This window comes from Coturnix japonica, chromosome 2 (assembly GCF_054131305.1).
Source record: "Coturnix japonica strain WE chromosome 2, WE-NBRP24, whole genome shotgun sequence".
In the NCBI taxonomy this organism is placed as follows: Eukaryota; Metazoa; Chordata; class Aves; order Galliformes; family Phasianidae; genus Coturnix; species Coturnix japonica.
Genome location: NC_140664.1, coordinates 59,938,920 through 59,960,814, shown reverse-complemented (window position 1 = coordinate 59,960,814; position 21,895 = coordinate 59,938,920). Strand labels below are relative to the sequence as shown.

Below are 21,895 nucleotides of genomic sequence, written 5' to 3'. Positions count from 1 at the left end.
CTTTGACAGACTTGAAAGGTGGGCCCAGGTGAACCTAATGAGGTTCAACATGGCAAAATGCAAGATTTTGCACTTGGGCTGGAAGAACTCCAGGCACCTGTATAGACTGGGAGGAGTAGTCCTTGAGAGCAGCTCAGCAGAGAAGGACCTGGGGGTTCTGATGGATGAGAAACTTAACATGAGCCAGCAGTGTGCTCTTGCAGCTCGGAAAGCAAATGGTATCCTGGGCTCCATCAGCAGAGGGATGTCCAGCAAGGACAGGGAGGTGATTGTTCCTCTCTACTCTGCTCTTGTGAGGCCCCATCTGGAATACTGTGTACAGGTCTGGAGCCCTCAGTACAAGAAAGACATAGAGCTGTTGGAGAGGGTCCAGAGGAGGGCCACGAGGATGGTCAGGGGCCTGGAGCACCTGCCCTATGAGGATAGGCCAAGGGAGCTGTGCTTGTTCAGCCTAGAGAAAAGAAGGCTGCGGGGTGACCTAATTGCAGCCTTTCAGTACCTGAAGGGAACCTATATCCAGGAGGGGAGTAAACTCTTTGAAAGGGCTGATAACAGCAGGACAAGGGGAAATGGATTTAAGTTGAAAGAGGGTAGATTTAGGTTGGATGTTAGGGGGAAGTTCTTTACTAGGAGAGTGGTGAGGTCCTGGAACAAATCTCATTCCCATAAGCTACGTTTTATTTTAACGAAGCCTGAAGAAGACATCTCAGTTCATAATGCAATCTTCATTACAATCCGGTGCAACCACTAAGCTGTTCTACAGTGCTGGAGTAGGATTTTTTTAACATTCAGTTCATTCTATTAATGTCCAAGATCTCAGTATGTCTATGTGAGAGCCATTCTTTGTTTTCTGGCTCAAAGCTTGCTTCCTGAGGTGTTTTCTAGTGATAAGACTCTCACTGATTTATGGAGGAGGCAAGTGATGGGTGCTACTGTGTGACAATAAGCATCACTTTGTAGGCATCTGAAAGCACCTTCCTTCAGAGCTGTTTGCCTCCGGAAGAGAGTGCTCAGGAGTCTTTACTGGCGGAAGATCTGGCCTGGGACTAAATAGCTCCAGCTTGGTATGGGAAAACTGGGGAATGATGCCATTGTTTCCTGTGAAAAACAAGATGCAGGTGGGCATCCCTGCTCCCTCTTATCTTCTGGCAAGGCCCGGAAGATGGGAACAAAGGAGTTTCTGCTGGGATCCCAGAGACAGACTTTTCCACTCCAAGAAGAGCTGACGCAACTACTTTGGATTTGAGCTGTCACTCCAAAGAGAGCTGACTTGACAACTTTGGACTTATAAATAAGTTGGTACTACCATTGGAAGTTGTTGTTGTCATTGTGGTCACGGTCATCATCAGTGGAACAGCAACGCCTGACGACCCACCACTAATGAAAATCAATGACTGAACTACAAACCTTGCTTGATCCATGTTGGTAACTATCTCCCTCTTGCTTCCTACAGAGACTCCTTGTTTCTATTTCCTATCTTTACTATCACCTGCCTTCCCTACCCCATCACCCTACATCATAATAGTGTCCGTCCTCTCCTTCCCCATCTCCCTGAGTAAGATTTGTAATAAACTGGTCGGACCAACATTTGAACCGTTGTTTCTTAATCTCACACCAGGTATACATATATCAAGGAACCTTGCCTCCCTCCTATAAAATGGAGTCTATTACTGAGGTACTGGAGCAGGTCCAGAGAAGGGCAACAAGGCTCGTGACAGGTTTGGAAAATCGGCCCTATAAGGAGACACTAAGGAAGCTGGGGCTGTTTAGTCTGAGGAAAAGAAGGCTGAGGGGAGACTGTATCACTCTCTTCCAGTATCTGAAAGGTGCTTACAGTGAGAATGCGGCAAGTCTCTTCTCACTGGTGACAGGTGACAGGACGAGGAGAAATGGCCTCAAGTTGCGCCAAGGTAAGTTTAGGTTGGATGTTAGGAAACACTTATTTACAGAAAGGGTAGTTAAGTACTGGAATAGGCTTCCCAGGAATGTGGTTGAATCTCCATCCCTGGATGTGTTTAAGAGCTGTTTAGATGTGGTGCTCAGAGATATGATTTAGCAGAGGGTTGTTAAGAATTAGGGTACTATGGTTAGGCTGTGGTTAGACCTGATGATCTTCGAGGTTTTTTCCAACCTGGGTAATTCTATGATTCTATGATTTGTTTTGTTCCCTTTCTGGCAGTCCTACTGGTCATCTCAGATAAATGCTTCACCAGTATGGCTACCTTAGAATAATATAGCATAAATACCACTCCAATAGGCTGGCAATAGAATTTTAGTTTCAGGTATTGGAACATGTAAGTTGGATTAAGTGCAAAAGACATGCACGTATGCTTTGTGATTTACAAGGGCTTTTTTTCACACCTGAGTTTGAAATTCTGCTCTCAGCTAGTCCAACTGTTAATTTCTGTATTTGTTCTGTTTGCATACATTCCAGATGACTGGGCACATCTATACAAGTAAATATATACAAAGAGTTAATCTTTAAGAAACAAATCAGAGATCCTCATTTGTGTAACACACTCCTGTGGGAGATTGGATCTTACCTGAAATGCTCATTTTAGAAATACATCTATATGTAGAAACCTACTATTAAAAAATAAAATATAATAAGCAACTAAAATTATTGAATATTAGCAATGTGAGGAAAAAAATATTTCTCCTTTCAGTTTTCTTCCACATTACACTTACATATTTGTTAGTTCAACTGCATTCTAACATTCTATGAGTCACCTGACAAACATAGTAGATATGCCAAAATGTCTAATATATCGACACTGCAAATTACAGGAGTCTTAAAATCAAAACCCGTATTGGCCTAAGTTCCTTTAATACCTACTCTGTATTTCACAGTAAAGTGAAAGAACAGATTGATAGTAACAAAGGGCAATCTGTCTGTTTTTAGGAATTTTCAAATATATATTTGAAGAAGTAATTAGGTATAGCAAGAAGCCCCAAAGCCCTCATCTTTATTTATCCCATTCAAGCCACATTGGGGATCTTGCCTAGTGCAGTTTATAGTTTGATTTAATGTCTCTGGCTTTGACCCCTGGAAGTTTTTATCCTACCATTCTTCATAATTTCAGGCTAATTGTGATGAAGAAATTGAACTAAATAAAAAAGTAGTCATGTAAAGCAATTAAATAAAAATTCACCTTTTGCTAACACAAGATGTTACATTTAAATTATGATTTTTTAAAAAAATTCTACATTCTGTATCAAAAAAGAAAAAAAAAAGAAAAATAAAGGAAAAAAGAAAGTTAATAATAAGGGTATAGTTTGTCAATGGTTTTCAGCTTGGTTTGGCCCAGTCCAAAGACTAATACCCATGGGACCCACAGACCCATGCCCCAGGGAAGGGAAAAAGGGGAAAAGGATAGTGAGAATGAGAAGGGCCTAAAAACAAAATAGTGGCAACAATCTGAGGAGAAACAAACTAATTTACTAAATAAGATATTGGAATGCAAGATAACATACTATAATACAACATAGTACAATATAATTGGAATTGAAGACAATAAATCAAATGAAATGAGAGAGTATCTGAAAGCTGAAGGCCTTGCTCTAATGCTGTGACAAGATTGGCATCCGTAACAGAAACAGCCAGACAGTCAAAAAAGGGGAGGGCCATTTGTGAATGGTTTTTATCTTTTCCCTCTGAATGGAAAACAGAAACAAAATCATGCAAAGTCCTCTAGGGTATGTAGTATATAGTACTACTTCTCTTCTGAGAACCAGGTATCTGGAACAATCTATGACCCATAGAATTGGAGCATTAAATTTTTAACTTCCAGTGCACTGCATTATGTTATGATGTGGAATACCCATAACCAAAGTCATAAAATCATGACAAGGTTGCTTACTAACCAAATATAAACATGTTAATTAAAAACTCTTATTGGAAAAATACTGAAATATTTTGAAGATTCTTACGAAGACTTAGTCTGAGGCAGACATCTTGCACATTGATTTTCAGTGGTTCATTAATCAGTCAGGATAATCAAAGACCAAATTATTAAAGTAGAGTCAGAATATGCCCAGTTATTTCTTCATGCTCATATTCAGACTCCCACTGATTTTGGATGTTGCATATCCACTTCTGCTGCCTCATTAAGTGATAAAAATGATTTTGATCTTCAAATGCTGAATTAGAGGCTGTTTCACATATCACTGCTTCTAAATGACATATAAATCCCTCTTTTGGGAATAAGTTGCTCCAATATTTAGAGGATTTCAGGAAAAAAAGAAAAAAAAAGAGAGAGAAAATGGGTTATTTTGATATCCACATAGCCTAAAAAGTATTGTTGCATTTATCCCACTGAGAAAAAAGATTTAAATACTGCACAGATAAAAACATATACTTTTTAAACAGTTGAAAAAAAGTAATATGTTTATATGTTTTTAAAATATAAAATTTCATTCATACATGAAAAGCCACTTAAAGATTGTATTTTGACACTGAACAAATATAACAGTAGAAAATGACTACTTTTATTTAGCCAAAGTAACCAATAAAGACTGCATGGGATTAAACTTTCTTTTACTTAAACATTCTTAAAAATATAAAAATTATTTATTTAAATTATTGTTAAAATGCATTTAGAGATACATTAACAAATATCTTTGTAATGACCTGTTGAGAACTGGTACACTTATCTTTTTGATGCTTAACTTTACAGATATGTTGAAAAAGGTAGTAATCCCTAAACTATTCAGTATTAAAAACAATCAACACAAATTTGAGGTAATAGAAAAATTTCAATTTGATTTTCATATATTTCTTAGGACTTTCTGGAAGTACATGCTTATTCACACTTTTTTGGAGAGATAGTAAAATATTATTTGTTGTATTTTAGCTGGTACATGAAATCTAAGCTAGTAAGTCAACCTCCTGCACAGACAAAGGTTTCTCAGAAACATTAAAGAAAGCAAAATAGATTTCAGAAAAGAAAATATGTTGTGAGATGGTGTAGTGGAAATACCAAGTCACTGCCTGAAACAGTGATTGAGCACCCAACAGAAAGGCAGGACCAACACAGGAGAGCTCACTTGCATGCACCTGAGTGACCAGAAGGAGTGGAGCCAGGATACACCCCTTCCCAGACCTCATTTAAGGGTTGAAAGTGGAGACAAGAGCATCTTGTTGGAGATCCCAATCTACCTGAGGCATTCTACGGGCTTTTCATAAAGGATAGACATGATAGGAGGGGTGGGGAAGGTGCCCTCTGTGTTAGGAAGTGGATAGATTGCAAAGAGCTGTGTTTGAGAAATAGCCATGATCAGGTTGAGATCAGTTCAGAAAATAGCATCTAGTGGCTGGGGTCTGCTACAGGCCACTTGATCAAAGGGAGCCTGTTGATGAGGTCTTCTTGCTTCAGCTATGGGAGGTGCGTTCACAGGCTCTTGTCCAGATGGGGGGTTTCAACCACCAGGAAACCTGCAGAGATAACAGCATGGCAGGTGGGAAACAATACAGGAGATTCCTGTAGTCTGTTGAGGATAACTTCCTAGTCCAGGTATTAGATGGACTAACCCAAGGTGAAGCCTTATTGGACCTGGGCAGCTTTAAAAGAGGAGTGGCCTTCAGGGAGAGGGAGGTGATTGTTCCTCCTATACAGCTCTTGTGAGGCCAGGCCCCCAGCGCAAGAAAAATGTGCAGGAACACTTCTATGAGGTAAGGTTGAAGGAACTGTCCTTGTTTAGCTTGGAGAAGAGAAAGCTCCAAGGAGACCACATTGCAGCCTTAAACAAGAAGGGGAACAACTCTTTACAAGGCTGGACAGTGATAGGACAAAGGGGGATGGTTTTAAACTGAGACGGGATGTTTTGGTTAGGAATTCAGAGGCTGGAGAAAGAGAGCATGGCTTGTGATGACTCATGACGCTGATTGAATAAGTGCCTGCATGAACAGTTAAGGAGTGCTCGTGGAATGTTTTGTTGACATGTAAAGGCAGGTGGGAGAGTTAGAAGAGAAAACTTGTGAATGTGTATAAGGGATATTATTAAATGATTTGGACTGTTCACATCTGAGTCTGTGTCTCAGACATTCAACTCAGGCCATTCTATGATTCTATGATTATATTATTCACACATTTCAACAATTTCAGCAGAAACACTGCAGCCGAATACAGACCTTTTCTTCTTATTTTTTTTTTTCTTTCTTTTTTTTCTTTTGTGGAAAGAATGAACATCCTTTTTGTTTTCCAAAGTCGTCTTTGGGTATTTTCAGCTGTGGCCATTCCCATGGCAACAAATGACAGACATTGTAGCAAATATTTTTTCAGTACATAAAAAGCTATTAAAAAGCTATTGAAAAGTAGGTTGGTTGTGGCTCGGAGTAGCGTATACAGATATTCACTTGTCTGAGAAACTGATTTCTATATGGAGAATTTATATGTTTCACTGACTAGACATATCCAAAGCAACTTTGGAAGTATCAGTGTCCACATCATCCACCTCTTAGAACAAATTACTTATATTAGCTTTCTACTGTCACTCAGGACTCTGACATTTTACCAAGGACTTAAGTATTGGGTCTTCTATTTAGGAATTTATGTACCTGCCTGGTAACCATAGCCAGTCCAACTGACTAATTGCTTCTCAGTCCTTCAAATGCCTTTGCAATTGGTTCTGTACCTGTCACAGTAGCAACTCAGTGTCCAGGTGGCTCCACTTGCAGGTGGCTAGATAACAAATACTCCCTAACTGTCCGCAGATGTGCTTACTGCCCTCTCATTGAAGAGACATCATCCATGGAATGAAGAAGGGACTGTGGACCCTGAAGGTCCCTGTGCCCAAGGAGAACACATTTTCTTTAGCAAACACAAGGACAAAATAAAGCCATTCACAGGAAAGGGTCTCTCATCATCCCCACCATTTTTCCTCCTACAAAACTAAAGCAACTCTCCACTCCCAAATATGCAGTGTTTTGGTAACCCTGGAACACTCTTAGAATGATATCACCATGAACACCTGACATCCCCAGCCATCTCACAGCCTTCTGTTCTGAGCTCTACAGATATAGAGACCCTGAAACCAGAACTCCAGCTGCTGAGCAACAGATGATGGTGATGAGTGCTTTCCTTGAGACAGACAAGTGGTGATTCTCCCCTGTGGGCAGGACAGATTCCTATCCTTCAAAGAAGATGCAGCTGATGTGAAGGCTCCACATCAAGGTGATGGAGGTGGGCCCACCTGAGAGAAATGAAGAGCCCATGGACAAGAATCCAGAGTGAGATACTCATTGACCTGAGTGGATTCACCTCCATCAGGAGAGAATCATCACCAGCCCATTGCTTCAGTAAGTGTGTGAGAAGTACCTGTCCATACCAGTGCAGAGATAGAGGAGTCAGTCCACCTTCCTCTGAACAGTCACTTTGCACCTGACACTGAACCTTACATCCCATATAGTTTACCATTTGCTGGGAGATCCCCAAATCCAAGACCACCTTGAAGGCTCACAGGAGACATTCATTTACCAATAATTCTTTCAAAAGCCATGGCTTCTAAAACAAAAACAACCAAGCGATAAGAAAGAAAGAAAGAAAGAAAGAAAGAAAGAAAGAAAGAAAGAAAGAAAGAAAGAAAGAAAGAAAGAAAGAAAGAAAGAAAGAAAGAAAGAAAGAAAGAAAGAAAGAAGGAAAGAAAGAAAGAAAGGAAAGAAAGAAAGAAGGAAAGAAAGAAGGAAAGAAAGAAAGAAGGAAAGAAAGAAGGAAAGAAAGAAAGAAGGAAAGAAAGAAGGAAAGAAAGAAGGAAAGAAAGAAGGAAAGAAAGAAGGAAGGAAAGAAGGAAGGAAAGAAGGAAGGAAAGAAAGAAAGAAGGAAAGAAAGAAAGAAGGAAAGAAAGAAGGAAAGAAAGAAGGAAAGAAAGAAGGAAAGAAAGAAGGAAAGAAAGAAGGAAAGAAAGAAGGAAAGAAAGAAGGAAGGAAAGAAGGAAGGAAAGAAGGAAGGAAAGAAGGAAGGAAGGAAAGAAGGAAGGAAGGAAAGAAGGAAGGAAGGAAGGAAGGAAGGAAGGAAGGAAGGAAGGAAGGAAGGAAGGAAGGAAGGAAGGAAGGAAGGAAGGAAGGAAGGAAGGAAGGAAGGAAGGAAGGAAGGAAGGAAGGAAGGAAGGAAGGAAGGAAGGAAGGAAGGAAGGAAGGAAGGAAGGAAGGAAGGAAGGAAGGAAGGAAGGAAGGAAGGAAGGAAGGAAGGAAGGAAGGAAGGAAGGAAGGAAGGAAGGAAGGAAGGAAGGAAGGAAGGAAGGAAGGAAGGAAGGAAGGAAGGAAGGAAGGAAGGAAGGAAGGAAGGAAGGAAGGAAGGAAGGAAGGAAGGAAGGAAGGGAGGAAGGAGGGAATACTGAATATAAGGGAGCATGTATTAAACATGTATTTTAGATTCATCTTTTAGTATCTCAGGCATCTTTAAGTAACACAATAAAACCTTTTCTTTTTGTAACTGTTTTTGCTTGCAGAATTTATAGCACACGTGTAACAATATTTTTATGTATGAGTGGATACAAGTTGCATACTATATTTCTTTCTAGAAAAAAAAGATATAATACAAACTATGGATAGAATCACAGCTCAGGTTCTGCATAAAACATTATCCCCACCGAAGCCAGGACAATTTCTTTGATTCAGAACTTCATCCAAAAGGCTTGAAATAATTAATTAGATTTTTGAAATTTGCTGTGAATCTAAATTAGCCTGAAGTGTAAGAATACTTGATAGAAATTATTTCTAGACTTGTTTTTAAGCATATAGATTATCTCACAGGGGAAAAAAAAAAAAAAAAAAAAAAAAGAGAGAGAGAGAGAATATGTTAAGAAAAGGTAAAATTTGGGTAATTTCAAACATACATTCTGTATTTTATGTACAGACTGGGAGTAGTCCTGTGGAGAAGGGCTTGAGGTCCTGGTGAATGAAAAGCTTGACATGACATACTGTAGTATGTATTATCACTCAGCAGATTTGATCAGACATATCACTTGTTTCTAACACAACAGAAAACAGGTTTAGTTTCCTTAACATTCACCAGAACCACATTATTCTGTCCCAGGCTCATTGTTATCAGTTACATCAGCCTAGAGTTGCAAGTTCCAGATCCCAGAGATATGTGATCTGGTATTTCTCTTTGAAAAGGTAATTGTCTAAGTAACAACAGAATAGTAATCGTGTTTTTGTTTGTTTGTTTGTTTTGTTTGTTTGTTTGTTGTTTCTGGTGTACTCCTTCTGTGGTAAAGCTGTTTCCACTTGGTAGCTGATTTAAATGCATGTACATAAATTATATGCATTAACTGTATGCATAGAAAGAGGTGTTAGAAGAGCTTCAACATTTTAATTAATGAAATCCTCCATTATGAGAGACTATGTCATTGCACTATTTTAAATCTACCAAAATAAAACAAAACTCATTTTTTGTTTTCTAAATGAACACAAACTTAAAATGTTGCATATGCATCTATTTCAGGGGAAAAGATATCGGATGCCATGCATCTAAACACTTTTCTCTTTAGTAAGGAAACATTCTAGAGAGGATAGAGTTTTCAGTATTTGTGCTCAGCAAAAATATTTGGAAAAATACTGCTTCACATTAAAATGAACAGTGTATTTCATAGTGGCTGCTTCATGGCAAGACAATTAAATTTGGTTTTATTTGGTTTTTGCCGGTTGCTCTTAATCTTTTTTTTTTTTTTTTTTTTCTTCCTGAACACCAGTACATAAATTTAATGAGCAAGCTTTCCAAAGACAGTGCTGTCCAAAGACTCTGCTGTTCAGTTTACAGAGTCAGAAGGACTTTGCTCTGTCTCACTTCATTGCTTGTGTGCTGCTACTTCAGCAGCATTAAAAATTAAAAGAAGTTATTTGCAAAAATGCTTAAAGGGACTCACCATCTTCTGACGATGTAAACACAGTAAACATAAAATTAGAATTTTGTATAATTCTTTTATTATATTTTTAAATACTATTGTAGTTCGTGTGAACTAACATAAAAAACAAACAAACAAAAAACCAAAACCTCCACAGTTAGACAGTGAAGACTATAGATGTCACAGTTTCAAGGAAACACTGATAGAAATTGCTTTCAGTCCTGTTGGTATACACAGAAAATGCCAATATGCCAAAATGCACATTGTATTTTCACATGAATGTAGTAACACAAAAAAGTTCAAACTCGTAAATTTTACACTTGATTATAAAAGCTGCCTTTCCTGTGTAAAAAATATAATTCAGCCCTTGGGCTAGGTGCCATTCTGTGTCATTGATGTAGACCTGGAGATCAGTACAAAAACTCTGAATTTAAAATGACATGACTAAACATGGAATCTTTCCTCTAGCTTTTAAGGTTTATGAAGTATAAAATATGCATGTATGTTTGGCAGCTTTTGCTTTCATTATATACAAAAGTGACTCTCTCTAAACTGTCAAACCAAGACGGTCTGCCAGAAACCTGTCAGAGGAAATAATCTGTTTGCTCAGGTTGCTGAAGAGAAGTGAAAAAGTAGATACTGAGTTTCTGTATTCAGCACATATTAAAGTTCTGTGCATGTAATCAGGTCTCCTACCTTCCAAATAAAATTTTAAAAAAGTTTGATACATTATTATCTTAAATTATTTTTCTGTAATCAGTTAGAGGTACTGTGGAACACATATTTAAGGATTAGTGATGAATAAGATTAGAAATGAAAAAGTGTAAAATTCCATGCAAACACAATTGAGTTTCAAGGACATTTCCAACAGAAAGAATAGAAATGAGGAAAGAATGGACACCTCAGACTGGTTGCTGGGTGAGAATTATTTCTTACCTAGCATCTATTTTCTTCATCAAATGTCCCCCAGCTGCTCACAGAAACTTCTCTGAGATGTTTTTCTGAAGAATGTTTGGCTGCGTGCTTCCCAGAGCTGATGCCTGGAGGGCAGACCTACATGGGGACTTGGCCATGCATCCTGATGGCAAAACCCTCCTAAGTAGAAATCAGAGCTGGTGACCCACTTTGCAATTTTGTATCAGTCTGGGGCAAGACAACACTGTGCCAGTAGGGAGATGTTCATGGTCAGGCTGGACAGGCCTCTGGGGCCTCTGACCTCTGTTGTTGTCTCTGTTTATTGCTGGGGAATTGGACTAAATGGTCTGTAAGGGTCCCTTCCAACTCAAAAAATTATAAATTTTCTATATCTATCAATATATATTCTATGATTCAACAAATAATCCTGGTTTCATTATGAGTTTGAATACTGATAGCGCCTACCTTCAAATTGTTTTGACCTTGTTTTTGGAGAAGGTAAAACACTAGCACAAGAAGTTTTAATTAAAGTAGATAATAGCTTGCCAGTTGTTACGCACAGTGGCATGTACCCCCAGATTGAAATTTCAGTGCCATTAAGCTTTCTATTTTTTTAAAATGACATGACACACTATATGTGGTCAACAATAATGTACATATAATGACTCAGGACCCCTGATCTCTCAGAATCATAGAATGGCCTGGGTTGAAAAGGACCACAATGATAATCTAGTTTCAGCCCTCCTGCTATGTACAGGGTCACCAACCACTAGACCAGACTGCCCAGAGCCACATCCAGCCATGCCTTTAATGCCTCCAGGGATGGGGCATCCACAACCTCCTTGGGCAACTTGTTCCAGGGATTCACTACCCTCTGAGGGAAAAAATTCCTCCTAATATCTTGTGGGAGACGGAGAGGTCAGCTAGGCCTCCTCGAATGCTGACTCACTGATAATGAGGCTCTGGAAAGGACAGAAAAGTTCTGAATAAACAGGGATGTTTGTTTGTAGGTACAAACTAGGCATAAGATAAACTCTGCTGATTATGCAGTCTTGTTATGGAACATGCTTGCTCCCTAGACAATGGATTGTTAGTGGAAATGTACTGAATTCCCGTGTAAGAATAAAAAAAGGCTTGCTAAGAAGAATGAGAGAGAAAGAGATAGCATTATGATCATGATCTTCAAAGTAATAAAGAAATCTTCCTGGCATGAGAACCCTGTATTGTGTTGCTAACTCATGACAACTGGTGCCCGAACAGGGACGATGCACAAGGACCACGTACAGGAACTCGACCAGGGACTTGTCCTAACTTGAAGACTGACCAGTCCAGAAAGCATTGAAATAAATGCAGCAAGCATTGAAATAAACATGGACCATGCTAAATGCATTGAGAAAAATGTGGCAGATGTTGAAAAAAACATGAAAAACCTGTACAGGGGAACACTGAGATACACATATCATACAGGATTCATCATCCTGTCATGGTTTTGTAATTTTTCTATTGGTATTCCACATCATAACATCATGTGGAGCACAGAGAAAAAGAACTACACGTCCCAGAGGATCTCAAGGTTGGGGAGGGAAAGATGTCACAGAAGTGACAATGGCTCTCTCTCACTGCCTGGCAGCTGGTGTGGGTGTGCTTCGAAGCTGTGGCACCTTCAGTTTCAAAGTAGGCTTCTCGGTCTTCGGAAACTTCTCTCTTTCTCTTTTATTTTACTGGATTTATTAGCCTCAATTTCAATTAGATTGTAATTTGTAAAATAAGTTTTCCTCCTTAGATTCTTTCTGCTTCTCTGTTTGTTTCCCTGAGCCCAACTCCCATCTCCCTACCCCTTTACCTTTTTCCCTTTCCATTTGTTGGGAGCGGGGGGGCCCACAGGCCTACTGCCCATCCTGTCACGGACACTGATTGATCTAGATAACTCCGTGACAGTTCTTGGTTGAGGATGAGGGCAGAAGCATAAGATTTTAACATTAGTTAAAAGTTAGTTAGTAAGAAAGGACAAACAAAGAAACAAACAAACAAACAAATAAATAAATAAATAAGAAGGATTTCTTTAAGCCACAGACTGCAAAAGCATTGCTATTTGACCTTCATAGATTAGACTGTAGTCTGGGCAGTCTGCCACACTCTGGACACTGTACAGTGTGTCTCCTGTTTTGGTTCTTCGCTTTTGTTTTTCCTGTCCCTTTTTAGCAGCTACCAGCAATGAATCCACTCTCCATTTTAGCTGGTCTATTTAAGGGATTGAAAGAAACTATGATCTTCTTAACATATTGGCTGATTATTAAAGTCATATTTTCTTGTTGAGGAATTGTGTTTGTATATAAGCAAATAAGGGCACTGATGGAGACACCTGCCTGGTACTTATATGCGGTATGATATAATTTGATTTTTGACACTTAGACACTTATTCCCAGGTGGAATAGCTAATTTTACGAACACTTACATCCGAAAAGGAATAGCCAATTTTACAAACACCACAATGTTCAATCCAGTGTCTAGGCTGTCTTCACAGATTGACGCACGCTTTTCGAAAACTGAGTTAGTGCTCATACTCATGCTCATAGTGTGCATGCTATCAGTCTCCCTGAATGTACTCCAATCCATTTGTTCTTTGCAGAAGTCTCCTCCAAAATCGGAGAATGCTGACTGGCAGGGAATATGGAGAGGTCTAGGAAAAATATTAGAAGCGTGGGGGTCTGCAATGTCATGGGATTTCACTCTTGAACACCTGTGGGATCCCAAGAAACTAAACCAATATTTGAGTCAGGGATGTTGCAGATTAGATAGATCTAAGGAGGTACAACTTATTTGGGGCTTGGCTTGTGCTTACCGTGCTCTATATAACACTCTTCTGGAAAAAGAGAGTTTCCAAGCTGAGGTTCAAGCCAAAAGGGGAAATCCCCAAGTCAAATCTGATCAGTCACAGGAGGCACCAGTAACAATGTCAGTTGCCCCTGTGGAAGGCAAGAAATGAAAGCATGCGTCCTCGTGTCTAGAATGGAAAATAGAAGAAGCAGAGGAGGAGGAGGCAGCAGAAGATCCAGGTGACGGGTCTGGATCAGCACCGAGAAAGGCAAAAAGAAAAGTTAAGAGGCATGAAGAAGAGAGTGATGAAGAGGAAGTCTCTATTACTGTTCATTAACCCTTGAAGATGACTGAAATCCAAAGCTCAAGAAAGGAGTTTACATGGCGCCAGAACAAATCTCTTGTTACCTGGTTGCTTCGCTGTTGGGACAGTGGAGCTGGTAGCTTGTTTTTAGATGGTAATGAAGCTCATCAACCAGGAGGCATTTCCAGAGACCCAACTATTGGCAGAGGAATGAGCAGATGTATGGATGGGGCTGCCACCCTCTGGGAGCAAGTGTTAGTGGCTGTGAGGGAAAAGTTTTCCTTCAAAGATAATCTGAAGCCCCTGATGAAAAAATGGGATACAATTGAAAAAGGCATCCAGTATTTGAGGGAAATAACTGTGGTGGAAATGTAGTATAGCCCTAATTTTGATCCTAGCAATCCTCGCCTAGAGCGAGACCTGATATATGGCAGAAACTCACCAAAACAGCACCAGAAAGGTATGCCATTACACTAGCAGCAACGTTTCAAAGGTACGAGGAACAACATAGAAGACCCCTAGTTTTTGAATTGGTTCTTACACTGCAAAACTTTGAACAACAGTAACCTCCAACACACATCTCCATTTCAGCCATCTCAGAAGTAACAAACAGACTGACTGAAGTGGAAGAGCAAATGTCTCAGTTCATTAATCGTGACGATGCTGCAGTAGCATCAGAAACAACTGATGAAGGTCAATTCCCGTACGGGCCACCAGGTCTAATGAGGGATCTGATTAAACTATTCCAGTCCTACTCCTCATCTGTATCATCAAAAATCTCAGCTATTAGACACAAATGCTTTCCAGCTCGAGCAAGGAACAACAGTAAGATTGCACCGCGTGTTTCCTTGTGGCATTACCTACATGACCACAGAGAAGACATGAGGAAGAGGCACGACCAGCCTACTCCTGTGCTATGAGCATGGGTGAGAGAACTACAAAACAGACCATATGGCCAGTGCGTAAAGCTAGTGGAGAATGGAGGCTGACAGTAGACTACCGTGGCCTGGATGAGGTCACACACCCAATGAGTGCTGCTGTGCCAGACATGTTGGAACTCCAGTACGAGCTGGAGTCAAAAGCAGCCAAATGGTATGCCACCACTGACACTGCTAACGCCTCCTTCTCCATTCCTTTGGCCGCAGAATGTAGGCCACAGTTTGTCTTCACCTGGAGGGGCACTCAGTATACTTGGAACTGTTTGCCCCAGGGGTGGAAACACAGCCCAACCATTTGCCATGGGTTGGTCAAAACAGTACTGGAAAAAGGTGGTGCTCCTGAGCACCTGCAGTACATTGATGACACTGTTGTGTGGGGCAACACAGCAGAAGTTTTCATGAAAGGAGAGCAAATAATCCAAATTCTTCTATGAGCTGGTTTTGCTATTAAGCAAAGCAAAGTAAAAGGGCCTGCCCAGGAAATTCAGTTCCTAGGTATAAAGTGGCAGGATGGACGTCCTCACATCCCAACAGATGTGATCGACAAAATCACTGCCATGTCTCTACCCACTAGCAAGGAAGAGACATAGTCTTTCCTGGGTGTAGTGGGCTTTTGGAAGATGCACGTTCCAAACTACAGCCACATTGTAAGCCCCCTTTATCAGGTGATGCGGAAGAAGAATGTTTTTTCATGGGGCCTTGAGCAGCAGTAGGATTTTGAACAGATGAAACAGGAGATAGCCCGTGCCATGGCCCTGGGGCCAGTACGGATGGGACAGGATGTAAAGAACATCCTCTACACTGCTGCTGGAGAGAAAGCTCCCACCTGGAGTTTGTGACAAAGAACCTCAGGAGAGACCCAAGGCCGACGCCTGAGATTTTGGAGTTGAGCATACAAGGGGTCTGAAGAGTGCTACACTCCAACTGAGAAGGAGGTCTTAGCCACATATGAGGGGGTTCGGGCCGCTTCCAAAGTAGTTGGTACTGAAACACAGCTCCTTCTGGCACCTCGACTGCCAGTGCTGAACTGGATGCTTAAAGGAAGGGTCTCCTCCACCCATCATGCTACTGATGCCACTTGGAGTAAATGGATTGTGCTGATTACACGAGTGCAGAGGGGGAACCTCAATCATCCAAGAATTTTAGAGGTCATCATGGACTGGCCTGAAAGTAAAAGGTTTGGAACATCACCAGCAGAAGAGGTGTCAGGTGCTAAAGAGGCTCCACCATACAATGAACTACCAGAAAATGAAAATAAATATGCCCTGTTTGTTATGGATCATGTTATATTGTAGGGAAGCATCGCAAATGGAAAGATGCTGTGTGGAGCCCCACACGACAGATTGCAGAGGCCACTGAAGGTAAAGAAGAATCAAATCATTTTGCAGAGGTAAAGGCTGTCCAGCTGGCCTTAGATGTTGCTGAATGGGAGAGGTGGCCAATGTTTTATCTCTATACTGACTCATGGATGGTGGCAAATGCCTTATGGAGGTGGTTAAAGCAGTGGGAACAAAACAGCTGGCAGCAGAGGGGTAAACCTATTTGGGCTGCTGAACTGTGGAAGGACACTGCTGCCCAAATGAAAGATATGGTTGTAAAGGTGCATCACGTTAATGCACATGTGCCCAAGAGTCAGGCTACTGAAGAACAACAAAACAACCATCAGGTAGATCAAGCTGCCAGAACTGAGGTGGCTCAAATCGACTTGGACTGGAAGAACAAGGGTGAATTATTTCTATCTCGATGGGCCCATGAGACCTCGGGCCATCAAGGAAGAGATGTGACATATAAGTGGGCCAGAGACCAAGGGGTGGACTTAACCATGGACACTATTGTGCAGATTATTCATGACTGTGAAACATGTGCCAAAATTAAACAAGCCAAGAGGATGAAACTTCTCTGGGGGGAAAGGTGATGGCAAAAGTATAAATATGGGGAGGCGTGGCTGTTTGACTATATCACCTTGCCACATTCTCGCAATGGTAAGTGTTAAGTGCTTACCATGGTGGAGGCAACCACTGGGTGTCTTGAAACATTTGCAATACCCCATGCTCCTGCCTGAAACACCATATTGGGTCTTGAGAAAGAAGTCCTGTGGTGACATGGTGCCCCAGAAATTTAGTGCGATAATGGGACACATTTCAGAAATTCCCTTATAAATACTTGGGCAAAAAATCATGGCATTGAGTGGATTTATCATATCCCCTACCATCCACCAGCTTCTGGTAAAACTGAACAATACAGTGGGTTGTTGAAAACTATGTTGAAAGCAATGGGTAGTGGAACATTTAAGCACTGGGAAAAGCATTTGGCAGAAGCTACTTGGTTGGTCAATACTAGAGGATCTGTCAGTCGGGATGGTCTTAGCCAATCCAGCCCCCTACATATTGTAGAAGGAGATAAGGTCTCTGTAGTACATGTACCAAACATGTTGGGAAAAGCTGTTTGGGTACTTCCTGCCTCTGGAAAGGGCAAACCTCTCTGTGGAACTGTTTTTGCCCAGGGACTTGGGTGCACTTGGGGGGTGGGGGGTGGGAAGTGCTCGCTGCCTCCGCTCCTGAGGGTCTCAACAGTCACTTTGATCCTGGTGGACTAGTGGCCCCTGTCCCAAGAAAAATTGCTGCAGTTAAATATCCTTGTTCAAGAACAACTCACGGCTGTACATACAGTAACAGCTACAAGTCCATGGAATTACTCTGTGTTTGTGATCAAAAAACAATCAGGGAGTTGGAGACCGTTACATGATTTCAGAAAGATAAATACTGTTATTGAAGATATGGGCTCTTTGCAACCAGGGCTGCCTTCCCCCACTACGCTTCCATAGTCGTGGCTGCTTATAGTAATAGACTTAAAAGACTGTTTTTTCAACATCCTACTGTGGTCTGATGATGCACCACATTTTGCATTTTCAGTTCCATTCATTAACAGTGGGGAATGCCATTACTGATACCATCAGACTGTTTTACCTCAAGGCATGAAGAACAGCCCAACCACTTATCAACTATTTGTTGCTGGTGTTTTATCTCCTGTACACCAAAACCCCTCTTCAGATTACTGGAAGGAGATCCAGACTTCTCATCACCATTTGACACCAGTAGCAACAACAGTGATGAATACTGCCATCTCAAAGATGACCCAGCAAATGTTGTGGAACTGTTGAGTTTGGTTAAAATGGGTTATTGTTTATATTTTAACTACAGTAGAAAGAATCAATCATTAGTTCAATGTGTTAATACTAGTTTAGTTGCTTATAGAAATAACTCCACTTTATGTAATTAAGCCTGGGAGTGTGGATATAGAAAGTGTTAAAAATAGGGTTAGTTTTTGCTTTCCTCAATGTTTTAGTTGGCATTTATTGCTTATTACAGTGTGTTCAGAAAATGATTCAAGATGTCTTAAATCATGCTTTTTTCATTAGTAAAGAAGGAGAAGGTGTGGTAGATGGAGAGGTCAGCTTGGCCTCATCAAATGCTGACTCGCTGATAATGAGGATCTGGAAAGGAGACAGAAGGTCTGAATAAGCAGGGATGTTTTTTACCTAGGCATAAGATTATGAGACTTATTATGGAACTTGCTTTCCTTCTAGCCATTGGGTTCCCAGAGGGGAGGGGTGGCATCCCCAGAGAACTTGTTGTGAAGAGGAAAGGGGGTGGGACTCCAGACTGGACCCCAGCCACACTCTGCCTCTGGCTGCCTCAGTTCACCATGGAGAAAAGCATGTGTTTCCCTTGCACTATCGTGGTTTGACTCCTACTTTGGGTACTCTTCTCCCTCTTATTTTATTTGATTTGGTTAAATCTAGTAAATAACCATTCCTCCTCAGATTGCTGCCATTGTGTTTTCTCTTTGTTAAAACTATCTGCTCACTCTCTGCCCTTCCCCCTCTCCCAAAGTGCATGGCCATCACAGCAAATACCCTCCTATTTTTTTTTTTTTCCCCTTCGCTCCGCTCCTTTGTGTCTCCTTTTTTCTTTACCTGGGGCTGAAATAAGGAACTAGAGGATACAGGACTTAGAAGATTAATAGCATTATTTAGTTCAGCTTAGTTTTGTTTTTGAAAGCGCTTGCTTGGCTTAACTTTTGTTGACCCAAGGAAGCACTTGATTAGCTTAACTTTGGTAAGCCCTAGAAAGCACTCTATTAGCTTAACTTTTGTTAGCCCAAGTAAGCTCCACATGAGCTATGTCAAAAGGAGAGAAGGAATCAATGAGAGAACAATGGAAAGGGGAATAAACATAAAAAGGAATTGCAGAGGCATGCAAGGTAAGGGGAATGCTCTAAACTGGGACAAAGTTTGGAAGGACACAGAGAAGAAGACTACTGACTTCATCCAGGAATGACCACCAGATAGGCAGGAAGACATTGAGCCTTCATCCAATGACCACCAGAGGAGGCTACAATGCATGCGCCAGGAGGAGGGACATTATGTAAACAATTTCTTGGAAAAGGATGGAATATGCAAATGAATTCTCGGAAACCTGCTGATTATGTATGAGCTTGGCTTTTAAAAATGTAATGCTTCTGTTTGTGGGTGTACAAGTTAGAAGGAGTAATCCTCCTTGCACCCAGCGTTATGTGCAGCGCTGGAATAAACATACCTACTTTATATCTCTTGGGCTGTAGAGTTTGATTTCCGCAAATCAGGGCCTGTACCCCCTGTCACGGACTTACATCTAAGGGTCGCCCAGTGACACCACTTCATCAAAGAAGGTCACCAGATTGGTCAGGCAAAATCTGCCCTTAGTGAAGCCATGCTGGTGGTCTCCAATCACCTCTTTATCTCGTACGTGCCTTAACATAGCTTCTAGGAGGATCTGCTCCATGATCTTCCCTGGTGTAGAGGTGAGGCTCACTGTGTCTTCCTTTCTCCTTTTCTTAAAACTGGGCAAGTACTTTAACATATTTTCATGCGTAGGGAGAACTATTATGTCCTAAATGGAGTCTAGGCCCCCAGCACTTTTTCTTTCTCTCTTTTTGATCCCTAAAAACAACAGTTTTCTTGTCACAGATTTTGCATCTGTGAAATCTGCTTTCTGAAACAACGAATACTTGTAGATGCAGGCCACTTTTCCATACCTGTGGGCTTTCCCTTTGCTTCTACTTCTTTAAGAAACCTGCATTTGCAATACACTTTTGCAGTACAGAGGTAGCCCTCTTTATTTCTTGTTTTTCAATCACCATGGGTTGTGTTTATTCTGTCTTTGTAACCAGGACCAGGGAATGATTCCTCTTCTCCCAGTCAGTTTGCCCAGGACAACTGTTGGTATGGATAAAGCAAGCAAAGGGAACAAGAAAAGCAAATACAGTTATTCTAGAAAGCAGTAGTATCATTTATTATAGATGATAATCACATGCTGGTTTGTCACTAGGTGTGTTTAGTCAGCTGGTTTCTTTCTGAAATGAGTGACGTTAAAATTAAAGTTCAAATAGGATTCCTACATTTCTCATTTTCATTAAAGATTAGATCTGCTACAACAAAGTGGACTGAAGACATAATATAACATCCAAACACTTTTTTTCAGGTAACATTAACACTGAAGGAAAAGTGTACAGGCTTCAATGAAATTACGCAGTTGAGGCCTATCTTGTTGACTGGTATTTGTGACAGTGTTGAAAGAAATGGCTGACATTATTGTGAGGTTACTGTCTCACCTATGAAAAACAGTGTTCGTCATAGGCGTGTGAGTGTTAGAAATGGGCTTTCTTGAAGAGCTGTCTTTATGGGAGAGGAGGCATTGCTTGCAAACTGGTAAACTGGGAGAAAGAAAACAGTAACATTTCTGGTCTCCAACAATTTAATTATTAGAAAATCCCCATCATCTTGCTTTATATTATATGAGTACTCCATGGTGACCTTGGGATGACAAGATGCCTGTACTGCTGTCTAGACATGCACAAATGCAACAAATCCATGGGAAGATCTTTCCTCTATTACATTTTTAAAAATTTATTTATTTGCTGCTAAACTAAAAGGAAAGTAATAGTAGAAAAAAACTCAATCACCTTAATCAGCATATGCAAGTCTTAGAAATGTATTCCTTGCTCTGAGTGGTTTGAGAGCCTAGTGTACTGAGATGAAAAAACAGACCACAAGTAAAACACATTGAAGAGAATGATAAACACTACAAGCATGTCTATTTCTAAGTACTCTGGTACTCAAAAATATAAATACCTATTCATGTAGATGCCTTCACTGCTTTAAGTCATTAGCCAAAAATAAACACATAAAGAGAAACAGTCAAAACTGACTGTGTGGGAAGAAAATATATTTTAATATTCAAAATATTCTAAGTCACAATGCTGCCCGTTGAATACAGAATTTGTGTCTCATTTTGATCATGCTGACAATCATCTCATGGGTATCTGCTTTCACTTATGCTGATTATACAGTTTAGTATCTGTAATATTGAAAAGAAGTGATGGGAAATGTTACCTTTCCAGATTTTGCTGTGTGTATACACTTTTCCTATTAAAACCCTCACTCAGCAAGAGAGGCAAAAACACTTCTCGATTTCAGCCTAAGTGCCCCATGGAATTTTCTACTGGAAAAAATATCACTTTAGATATGTTAGATAGTTACATTTTATTACCTCAGGGATGTTATCTGAACCTGAGGTCTAATATCTAAATGAACTGCAGTTCAGATTATTTGAGATTTAGCACAGAGGGATGGAAAGCTTCTCAGAAGGATTCCATGGGAACAAGTCTCGTTCATTTACTGTGGATAAGTATGATGAAAAGGTACTCATACACCAAGTTTTAATAACGGTATGGTTAAAAGGAGAAACATAGACAGCTTTGAGCAGCAGCTGAGATACAGAACAGGAGAGCTGGAAGAAGGATAAAGTAGTTCCAAGAAGAAGAATTTAATTTAAAGGCAGAAAGTTTTCACAGAATCACACAATCACCAAGGTTGGAAAAGACCTAAAAGATCATCCAGTCCAACCATCCATCCATCAACAATAGTTCTCACTAGACCGTGTCCCTCAACACAACATCCAAATGCTCCTTGAATACCTCCAGGGTCAGTGACTCCACCATCTCCCCGGGCAGCCCATTCCACTGCCTGACCACTCTT

At 40.6% G+C, this 21,895-nt stretch overlaps 1 protein-coding gene and 1 pseudogene across 8 annotated transcripts in view; one reads left to right on the top strand and one right to left on the bottom strand.

Annotated features, from left to right (window-relative positions):
* The window catches only part of CNTNAP2 (contactin associated protein 2), a 568,010-nt gene that overhangs the window by 291,471 nt on the left and 254,644 nt on the right, over nt 1-21,895 (bottom strand). The window lies entirely within an intron of this gene.
* On the top strand, nt 13,395-14,516 carry LOC146761850 (uncharacterized; annotated as a pseudogene).